A 12,020-nucleotide genomic window follows, 5' to 3' on the forward strand; every position below is an offset into this window, starting at 1 on the left:
GTAATCAGAGGCAGGAATCTAAATCAATATTGTTAAATGTACAAAGCCTCTGACACCATAGATTACACAGGTTATTTTTTTGTTCAAGTCCTATTTATTGACTATGAACGCTATTTGTATTAGCACATTATTTTGGGGTTCAAACAGGTACACATGGGGTGTGGACAGCTCAGCTTGAAGTATCTCCTTATGACATAAAGTACATTCACTATTTACAACAACATGTAAAAAACACAATTGCAAACTTACAATGACAAAATTAATAAATTCAAACGATCCACAAAAAAGAAAAGTGAGTTAATGTGACAGCAAAATCCTATTTACAAATGGTATTTCAAGGTCCTACCATAAATCTAAGAGAGATTATGTTAGTGTCCCAGGGGAATGTTATCAATTTATCCCTCAAAGGGAAAAGTTAGTTGTCCTGTATCTTGCCAGGGACAGTCATGTATTCAAAATTATTAGATGCCTGATTGTGAGATACGTCTCTCACTATATGTCCCAAGTATTTAATTGGATCATATGGCTTGTGTCTCTCCTGGCACTGGAGTTGAGCCTACGCGTTTCGACCTGGATAGAAATCTTGACAGGATGGGAAATTTTAGGCAGGTCTTCATCAGGGCTCACAGTAGGTGTTGGGGATCATCATGTCACACCTAGGGGAGATTTATAAGGGGCATGTTTTAGTGATTTAATATGGGACATAGGACCAATTACAGTGCTTATAGGTGATATTTACAAGTCAGTGTGAGTGTTAGTTATTTGAGATCACGTACCCGAGTGTTGAAAAATCGGTACTGCATTCGTTGAGTACTGGTGAGTATCAGGAGGCGGGGTTTCTCACTAGCCGGAGTGGCTGTGTGTCCGCAGTCTTTAGTTACTGTGGAGGGAAGTAGGAAGATGAATTCAAAACTTCATGTGGATCAATTGGGTCCTGGGGGCTTATCTGCGTTTGGAGCCTATTGCATGATGCATACGTGAGCGCGGCACGTTGCCGGTGTTAATTGATGTTACGCTGGCATAAAGCATTTGAGCTTTGTTTTTAGTTCTAGAAAACAGTAACTAAAGACTGCGGACACACAGCCACTCCGGCTAGTGAGAAACCCCGCCTCCTGATACTCACCAGTACTCAACAAATGCAGTACCGATTTTTCAACACTCGGGTACGTGATCTCAAATAACTAACACTCACACTGACTTGTAAATATCACCTATAAGCACTGTAATTGGTCCTATGTCCCATATTAAATCACTAAAACATGCCCCTTATAAATCTCCCCTAGGTGTGACATGATGATCCCCAACACCTACTGTGAGCCCTGATGAAGACCTGCCTAAAATTTCCCATCCTGTCAAGATTTCTATCCAGGTCGAAACGCGTAGGCTCAACTCCAGTGCCAGGAGAGACACAAGCCATATGATCCAATTAAATACTTGGGACATATAGTGAGAGACGTATCTCACAATCAGGCATCTAATAATTTTGAATACATGACTGTCCCTGGCAAGATACAGGACAACTAACTTTTCCCTTTGAGGGATAAATTGATAACATTCCCCTGGGACACTAACATAATCTCTCTTAGATTTATGGTAGGACCTTGAAATACCATTTGTAAATAGGATTTTGCTGTCACATTAACTCACTTTTCTTTTTTGTGGATCGTTTGAATTTATTAATTTTGTCATTGTAAGTTTGCAATTGTGTTTTTTACATGTTGTTGTAAATAGTGAATGTACTTTATGTCATAAGGAGATACTTCAAGCTGAGCTGTCCACACCCCATGTGTACCTGTTTGAACCCCAAAATAATGTGCTAATACAAATAGCGTTCATAGTCAATAAATAGGACTTGAACAAAAAATAACCTGTGTAATCTATGGTGTCAGAGGCTTTGTACATTTAACAACACTTGTCCTGCACTGTGCGCCTCTCCACTCCCAAGGCTGAGACAGCAGTGGCTATCTTCTGCCATAGCTCTGCCTTCTGTGCCCCACTGGTGCAGTAGGGTGGTAAGCCATAGAGGCGCTTGTGGTGTCTTACTATGAACTCCACAAGCATGGTGGCCTCTTCTGCTGTGAAGTTCCTTTTCCTCCTCATGTCCATTTTCAGGGTCACTGTGAGTGTTGTAGCCACGACCTCTGTGGAGAAACCGGTTCCTTCAATGTGTGCTGCTTTTATGTGTTTTCTAGTGCTGGTCAATTATTGCTAATTGGCTTCAGCTGTATTGTGGTGGGGGATGGTAGGCACTGGCAACATTCACCATGGCAAAATGGGACTGTTAGCTGGGATTGGCTGCAGTGTATCAGCTGATCCCTGGTGGGGGATGGTAGGCACTTGAACAGGTGTTTACCCTTGTATTACATGACCAACTGCCAAAATCCGTATCTTCCGGCCCGTAATCGGAATTTCCGGCCCATAATTGTAAATTACGGCACTATTCTGTAAATTGCAGGCCGTATTCGCAAAATCTGCCAGAGTGCCGTAAATTCTGACCCAGTGCCGTAAATTCCGGCCCGGTGGCGGAAAATACGGCCCGGCGGCGGACGTAAAGTTAGTAGTCTTAAGTTCATTCTGTGAATCCCGAAAGTAGTAAGTTCATTCTGTGAATCCCGAAAGTAGTAAGTTCATTCTGTGAATCCCGAAAGTAGTAAGTGCATTCTGTGAATACCGAAAGTAGTAAGTGCATTCTGTGAATACCAAAAAAGTAGTAAGTTTAGGGTTTAGTCTTAAGTTCATTCTGTGAATCGGTCCAAATAGTGTCAGAATAAAGTTTATTCTGACACTACTAATGGTGCTGGCGCCAAGCCAGCGAGGTAGCTTTGCCGCAAATTGCCTTCAGTAAGGATGCAGAAATCTCGTACTTGCCGAGTGATGCATTGGGCGAGCAATTACGAACTTCCATTCACTCTATCGTCACAAATATGCATTATTCAATTTTGGCCTTTTCATTGTATTAAATGTTTCCATATATTGTTCAAACAGTTCCACAAAACACCCAAAGCCAATAATAACTTAGCTTTCAAGCCAAACTAATTAGACGCAACTCGGACGCCAAGAGGCTGTTGTGATATGAGGTGCCTTATCCCTTTTCAACAGACATCAATAAATACAAAATAGCATTTCCCTGCAAAATCTGGGTGTCTGCATCCCTCACGAATTATAGACGAGAGGCATTAACCTTGGGAAGGCGGCAATGCCAACAGACAAAGGAACTGCCTGCCCACATGTGTAAATGATAATTACTGGCACATCATTAGAAATGGAATGTGCGCCGAGGTTGAGCCCCAAGTCAAGAAGGCGGCTCTCATCGCTGCTCTCCACTCTGAGAAAATTGCAAGAGGGGGTTTTAGCAGAGCAGGTGAATAAATACTTTCTTGGAAACACAATCCTGTAAGAACAGGAAAAGTGTAGCTACTGATACATTAGGTAAATAATCAGAGCTGACACCACACTATCACTACTGTGCTACCCTATACCACCGAACCCTGTCAACCCATCCGGTTGGTGGTGTGCTGCAAATAACATTAAAATATTTTCTAATTCCTTCTGCCACGCGCCATTTGCCTCTCGAATGCTTCAGAAAATTACACAGGGAAAAGTGTGAACGTTCACGCTACTTCTCTTTGAAATGCAGCGAGCAACCCCTTACTGCACACTGTGCTAAGCCATCGACGAGTGGCTGTCCAGCAGGTCAGCATTCTCCCACACATACAACAATGGGAAGGGCGGGGGTAACATGGAAAATGCATTTAGACACGCCCGGAAACCACTGGAACTCCCATTGAAGAAATGGCACTACGGAAAGTGTCCCCCCGGAGAACAAGCTACATACAACAAAGCCAGAAATCAAGGGTTTTGCCCCGAATCACAGGTTACTCCGCCCAAACCACTACCAAAACCTGGTTCCCCTGCTCCAAAGTCGTCACCCCAAACCGTGAAGCCACAGTCTCGCCCCCGCAAAGCCCACACTCAGATCTCACACAATTGGTAAACTCGCCTCAATACAATAAACACGTAAACAAGTTCATATCTGAGATTTTGTGTACCTCTTTTCAGCTCTCAATAATGCAGATTTTGTTGGGTATAGATGAAGAATCTGATCAAGTAGAGGCTAGTGATAATACTGACTATCTGATCTTCGTTGTCACGGCTGTCTTAAGACTCTGTATTGCCTCATGTTGGTTACAAAGTGAACCTCCTTCGTTTGAAGCATGGCGAACTCGGTTTTTATTTACTTATAATATGGAATATAATCTGTACGCCATGAAGGGAAGGAGGAAAAAGGCATTGGGACAGCAAATATGGGGTCCGGTTAGAGCATATATGGATGCAGAAGACTGATCAACCCTGACTTTATATGTATAACTTGTAAAACCTATAATTGATTTATTGTAGGACTGTTTTTGAAATACTGAAATAATTCAGCTCAATATATAATCTATGAAACAGTGGATCTAATTTAATATAAATCTGTCTAGGTTTGACGGTTTGATCAGGCTGTACCTTTATATCACTTTTTATTTACTTTTTTTTTTGTGTGTCATTTATTGGAAAATAATGCCTAACTCATTGTTCTTGCAACCCTACAACTGTTTGATGATAAGCTGTTTGCTTTATTTTGTACACGTGATCTCTACCTCAATAAAGAAATAAAAAATAAATAAAAAAAAAGAAGAAATGGCACTACGGAAAGTGTCCCCCCGGAGAACCAGCTACATACAACAAAGCCAGAAATCAAGGGTTTTGCCCCGAATCACAGGTTACTCCGCCCAAACCACTACCAAAACCTGGTTCCCCTGCTCCAAAGTCGTCACCCCAAACCGTGAAGCCACAGTCTCGCCCCCGCAAAGCCCACACTCGGATCTCACACAATTGGTAAACTCGCCTCAATACAATAATCGGAGGGGCACAGGGCACGAGCTGCCAGGATACAGGAAGACTAGTCACCGGGCACGGGAAGGGTTTCAAAACAAGAGTCAGATTAATCAATCAATCAATCATTGCATTTCTAAAGCGCGCTACATACCCGTGAGGGTCTTAAGGCACTGGGGGGGGGGGGGGGGCGCTACTGCTCGAAGAGCCAAGTCTTCTGAAGGCCAGCAGCTCCTGAGTCTGTCGTAGGCTGGTAGGGAGAGTGTTCCAGGTCTTGGCGGCGAGGTAGGAGAAGGATCTGCCACCGGCGGTGGATTTCCGGATAGGAGGAACTGTGGCGAGGGCGGCTGAACGCAGGCTTCGGGTGGGGGTGTGGAAGCTGAGTCGGTTGTTGAGGTTTGTGGGTCCGGTGTTATGTAGTGCCTTGTGTGCGTGGATGAGGAGTTTGAAGGTGATCCTCTTGTTGACGGGAAGCCAGTGCAGGCCACTCGGGTATGATGTGGCTGCGTCAGGGGACGTCCAGGATCAGTCATGCCGAGGCATTCTGGATTCATTGTAGTCGTCTCAGGAGCTTGGTTGTTGTTCCTGAGTAGAGGGCGTTCCCGTAGTCGAGTCTGCTGGTGACGAGGGCCTGGGGGACGGTTTTTCTCGTGTCGGGGGGGATCCATCTGAAGATCCTGCGGAGCATTCGGAGGGTGTTGAAGCAGGACCCGGAGACGGTGTTGACTTGCTTGGTCATGGAGAGGGTGGAGTCGTGGATGACCCCCAGGTTGCGTGCGTGGTCTGTTGGTTCCGGGGCTGTGCCAAGCGATGTGGGCCACCAAGAGTCAACCCAGGCCGATGGGGTGGGTCCGAGGATGAGAACCTCTGTCTTGTCTTAGTTCAGCTTCAGTCTGCTGTCCTTCATCCAGTCGGCTACGGCCTTCATTCCTCTGTGGAGGTTGGCTTTGGCGGTGTTGGGGTCTTCAGTGAGGGATATGATCAGCTGGGTGTCGTCGGCGTAGGAGATGATGTTGAGGTTGTGTTGTCGTGCGACGTGGGTGAGCGTGCCATGTAGATATTGAATAGCGTCGGGCTGAGGGAGGATCCCTGTGGGACGCCGCAGATGATAATGGTGGTTTTCGAGTGGAAGGGTGGGAGGCGGATGCTCTGGGTTCTGCCAGAGAGGAAGGATGTTGTCCAGGTCAGGGCCTTCTCTTGGATTCTGGCTTCATGTAGGCGTGCTGGTAGGGTGCGGTGGCAGACTGTGTCGAAGGCTGCTGATAGGTCCAGGAGGATGAGGGCGGCTGTTTCTCCTTTGTCCATCAGGATCCTGATGTCATCAGTGGCGGCGATGAGGGCAGTCTCAGTGCTGTGGTTGCTGCGAAAGCCGAATTGGGAGGGGTCCAGGATGTTGTTGTCTTCGGGGTAGCGGGTTAGCTGTTTGTTGACCATCTTCTCTGTCACTTTTGCCGGGAACGGGAGCAGGGAGATGGGCCGGAAGTTCTTGAGGTCCTTGGGGTCCGCCTTGGGCTTCTTCAGAAGGGCGTTGATCTCGGCGTGCTTCCAGCTTGCCGGGAAGGTTGCTGTCTCGAAGGAGCTGTTGATTGTTTTCCGGAGGTGGGGTGGGATGGTTGTGCTGGCTTTGTTGAAGATGTGGTGAGGGCAGGGATCGGATGGGGATCCGGTGTGGATGGAGTTCATAGTTTTGATGGTGTCTTCGTCGCTGACGTAGTACCAGGCGGTCAGGCGGTTGGTGCGGGTGGTGGTCGCAGGGGTGGTGGACTCGGTGGTGGGTGCGGGAGTGTCAGAGTTGAAGCTGTTGTGGATGTCAGTGATCTTGCGGTGAAAGAAGGTGGCCAGGGAGTCGTACAGGTCTTGTGATAGTGGGATGTTGTTGGTGTTGGAGCTGGGGTTGGAGAGTTCTTTCACGATGCTGAAGAGCTCTTTGGTGTTGTGTGCATTGTTGTCCAAGCGGTCCTTGAAGGCGGTCCTCTTGGCGGTTCTGATGAGTTGGTGGTGTCTGCGGGTGGCGCTCTTGTGGGCTGTATGGCTGTCTGGTGTTCGGTCGTGGAGCCATTTCTTCTCCAGTTTCCGACAGGTACGCTTAGAGATCCGGAGGTCTTCTGTGAACCATGCAGCTTTCTTGTTGGTGTGGTTGGTTGTGGTGGTCTTGAGAGGGGCGAGGGTGTTGGCGCAGTCGTTGATCCATTGTTTGAGATTGGTTGCGGTGGTGTCTGGGTCGGAGGGGTCGGCGGGTGGTCTCAGGGCGAGGGTGGTTGTCAGCGGCGCAGCAGCTGTTGGGTGCGGTGGAGTGTTGTGGGTTTCTTGAAGGTGAAGTGGACGCATCTGTGGCCGGTCCAGTGAGGTTCGGTGGTGCGGTTGAATGAGACGTGGGGGCTTGTGGAGAAGATGGTGTCCAGTGTGTGTCCGGCGGCGTGGGTGGGTGAACAGAGAAGGCCTGCTGGTGAGAATACTGGCATGGGAGATCCAGGGAATGTACCAGCCTATCTGGCCAACAACCTCCTGGCTTTATTTTATTTATTTTAATTTTATTTTATGCGTTTTTATATAGTGCAGACTTTACCCGAAGGTGTCAGAGCTCTTCACAGCTCACCGCTGAACGACAGATCTGTTTAGCGGAAAAGCGGGAAGGTGAAAACCCCCTTTTGTCTGCCCCAGTCCCAGTTTATTGGCCCAATTCCCACCAGGCACCGCCACAGCAGATTTCTTGAAAAAAACCTTGTACGGGGAATTAATCACTGGGACAGGGTCCCACATTGGCCCTTACCCACGTGGTGAAACAGGGGGGTGGAGGGGTTGCGCATTGTGGAACCACCGCCAAGCTCCAGAAGAGACTCCAGCGGATCCAGAACGCCTCAGCCAGACTCATCCTCGACATCCCCCGACGCAGCCACATCTCCGGACATCTGAGAGACCTGCACTGGCTCCCCGTCAACAAGAGAATCACCTTTCGTCTCCTCACCCACGCACACAAAGCCCTACACGACCAAGGCCCGAGATACCTCAACAACCGCCTCAACTTCTACGCTCCCAAACGCCCCCTCCAATCGACCAACCACGCCCTCGCCGCCGTCCCCCGCATCCGAAGAGCAACAACAGGAGGAAGGTCCTTCTCCTACCTGGCCGCCAAGACCTGGAACACCCTCCCAACCGACCTCCGCCTGACCCAAGACCACCTCTCCTTCAGGAAGAAACTCAAGACCTGGCTTTTCGAGCAGTAGCGGAACCCCACCCCCCCCCAAGCGCCTTGAGACCCTCCGGGTGAGTAGTGCGCTCTATAAATGCCTTGATTGATTGATTGATTGATTGATTGGATATGGAGTTCAGTGACATTCTAGGATCACGCACTGAGCATTAGCTGAACTTTCATTGGACACTTGCTCCTTCACATATTGAACTGCAACTCAATGCCAATTCACCCATCATTAAAGTGATAACCAGCAACAGAGCTTGTAGCGATCGCAGAGGCCTGGCCAGGTTCCTTAATGCCTACACCCTCTCCCCGGGGACATGGTGATCAGATTGACCAGCAGACCCCACCCCGCAAAAACCCCTCTCGCCCAGGCCATTTCATGTTCCCTTGCGGTTGACCAAGCAAAGTATGCCCTCCTTGCCCGAATGGACATCCACCTGGGTCGCTCTGGGACAGACCGAGAGACAGCACCAGGTCAGTCGTGCAGCCCAAAACCTAGCGAGGACAGGAGAGTGCGTAACAAGGGCTCCTAATGGTAAAAACCCACGACCCCCAACCGGAATGCCAGGCTGCGGCTCGCTAGCTGTTCCAGAGCCTGCAGCCCGAAAACCGCCTAGGGCACCAGTGATACCTGGTGTCACCCAGAAAAGGGGGGATGGGGGGGGTGGCAATGACTCGCCGGCAATCCCTTTTGGTGCTCCGGCAAACCCAGTCCCGGGGGTCAAAACGCACACGATGACTGCTCGCAACGGCGTGTCAGCCCCTCTTGCAACCCCGACCCAAACTAACAGCCAGGACCAGCAGGAGTCCTGTGCTGGCCGGCTACACAGCGCTTCCAGAGGGAAGCAAGGTGCGCACCACACTGACCCAGTGCAGCTAGCAGTCCCGACAGGACACGCTGTCCGATCGCGGTTCGGGCATTTATCCTGGGGGCAGTATGTCCCACTAGCTTGGTACCCCACTGTGGTACAGCTGGGAATGAACCCGGATGCAACCACCAGCCAAATATAACTCTTGCGCCAACATAGCCCGTACAAACTCGCAGTGCCATCGTTCGGCGGTCAGGCCAACGGGCCATGGAATGCATCCCCCCAGAAGTGACCGCGGCACACCCCACACAGAGCTGTCGGGGAGGGTGGGGGCAGGGGGGATCGATGATCAACCCCCTGGCCATGGCCTTGTGGTTGGGCGGGACCACTAACCTCCTTCGCGTCGCAGACCAGGACGATGACCCAACCGCAGAACAGACTCGCACCACCTCACCAGACGGCGTGTCCAGAGAGGCAGTGACCATGGCGTGTCCGGTGCGACAAAGAGGTCGTCAGCGTGGTGTGGGGGACCTATATACCCCTCACCCCGCCTCGCGCACCAGACATGATGCGGCACCGCCTGCGCCCAGGAAGGGGACTCCCCCAGAGTCCCTGCCCCCTCAGGAGGAGGGGCTGTGTGTGGGGTGCCCGATGCCACTAGAGGGCTGCCCTCTTGAGTGGCCTCCTGCGGTGGCCTAGGGCAGCCGCAAATTCTTAGTTCATGACTTGTTGATGCCAAGAATGTGGCACATATTGTAAACACAGGGAAAGCAATTGTAAATCTAAGTACTGCTTTTATTGTCTTCTCCGTTGTGTTTGGGTTTTCAGCTTGCCAAGGTTAGCTTGTCTACACTTCATTTCCTCTCTCCACTGGAGTGAAGTTAAATTAAACCTCAGTCCAAAATGTTTTCGGTTTCTGATACAGACGCCCTTGACTGGCTAAATTCTGATATTCTAAAGCAAAACATAATCGCAAGTCTCGAGGCGCCGATAGACTAGAAACTGTGTTTACAGTAATTAAATAAAAAGAAAATGTATGCCATAAGCAAAGACTGTGCTTGTTTTCCTCTCTCCTCGTGGGCCTTCATCAAGCAGCCGAAAGAGCTGTGAAGCTCCTCAGAAAGATGAAAGGGCCGAGAGGCGCTCTGTGCATGCAAGATGCGCGTGGGTGAAAGGGTCAAGATTCACAGCCCAGACGGAAAAAAAAGATCAAGGAATAAAAATGCCAATTAGAGGATTAAAGGGCAGGAAGCCAGGTTCTGCAACAAACGAGTGATCCTTTTGGGTAGTTTGGGAGAGGATTAGAGCAGAAAAGGCGATAATGCAAACCGCCATACACTTGGGAAGGAGGCAAGCGAAGAGAAGAGCAGATGATTAACGGAGAATGAAAGGGAAGGGTTGGGAATTTATAAATATTAAATATATTGTTTTCTGCCTGCTGGCATCTGCACCACAGAGCTGGGGAATTCAGCTTTCATTGCATGTATCACCTTTTTTGTTGAAAGTGTCTTTTGGGGTTATTGTACCACAGTAGCTGTGGTCTTCAGTCAATGTCAGAACGCTGTCTTGTCATTTACTCGATGATACTGTGACGTTGAGAGAGACCTTATTTGGCAGTGTGTTCACTTTGCCCAGCGATAACCACACCTTCTGGAGCCTCGTTTGTTTTGTGGTTGCAGGATCATGCAAAAATGAACTTTTCTGGCTAATATTGCCCAGCAGGTCACAAAGGCCATGACTAGGGTATGCAACTTTAAAACGGATTAATTGGTCAAGACAGTCATAATTTAGTTAGGCATTTAATTATCGTCTTTAACATTACAGAAAAATAAAAGGACAACTGGCCAAGAACTTATATAACACATCATGGACCTTAGACGAATGTTTCTAGCTACAAATAGTTTGCAGTACGAAGGTGACTAAGTTAAATACAGTCACAAGTCAAACCATAATTGTGTTAGACATAAAAACGCAACATAACAAAGGGAGACAAGCAAACTGATGGGGAATAGCACTGACATCGCAAATGAGAAACCAAAGGCATTGCAAAGGCAAAACACACCCCTAGGGAAATCTGCCCATCATGTGACAAGGAACAGGCAAGGAAGTGTGCACACTTGAAAAACCATATATGTTCATGGATACTAATGAAACATATGTGGTAAATGCCATTATTTGCGTGACGTGCCAAATATGAGCTTTTATGTATGCAGAACAGTTAACAGAGGCAGGCATCGTATATGTACAAGCAAAACAGGCACAACAGTCAACATACAGAAAAGGCAAAGAAAGAAGTGCCTCTAGCATAAGCAAGGGCAAGCTTAACAAAAAATCAGACAACTGGCCCATGATGACGGTCCAATTTAAACACAGCTAACACTCCTATCGTTCTACTTACTGACAGCTTTAGAAATAACCCAACCACCTCATTCAGATGTAAATGACGGAACATTGAGCCTTGATCATCAGGGGAAAACACAGACATGGTACATGTACACAGGGCAACAAGTATAACATATACATCAGGAAAGAAGTAGAGAAGGGCAATCATTAAAACGCTGGCATCAACATAGTATAAATTATATATCATCACTGCTTTGTCTCCATACTGTTGTCACATGGTCACCATGTATGGATTTATATCGGTAGACATTCCATTTCAGTGGTCAATTACATCACATGGTCACCTGGAAACACAACGAGTCCTAAAACAACACCATAACCCTAATCAGTACATAGGCACGTGTCAATCCAATCAATGTTTTTAAATTATGTTCAGCAAATGTGTTTCGCAGGCAGCTTATAACATGGCAACAAAGGGATGAGCAAATAGGCAGAAATGGTTTAAGGGGGCTGTATGTATTGGGAAATGTGTCAAGGTAATAGACTTGGGGTTTAAGTAAACCAAGTACACAATGAAAACATCGGGGGTTGTCTGCCAGCCTGTTGGCTTGTTTTGACAATTCATTTTATTTTACACTGTATTGCTGGGGGGAGGGGGGGGTTGGTTGCTGATACCTTTCCAATATACAAACCATAACATTGGCTCAAAGCAAAAATATTTTTGGTTTCTTAATACACGCATTGCCATCGTAGTCCCTGGTACAAAAGGAACCACTTTGCAGAGCAGGTGTGCTCCT

This window comes from Lissotriton vulgaris, chromosome 3_1 (assembly GCF_964263255.1).
Source record: "Lissotriton vulgaris chromosome 3_1, aLisVul1.2, whole genome shotgun sequence".
NCBI lineage: Eukaryota > Metazoa > Chordata > Amphibia > Caudata > Salamandridae > Lissotriton > Lissotriton vulgaris.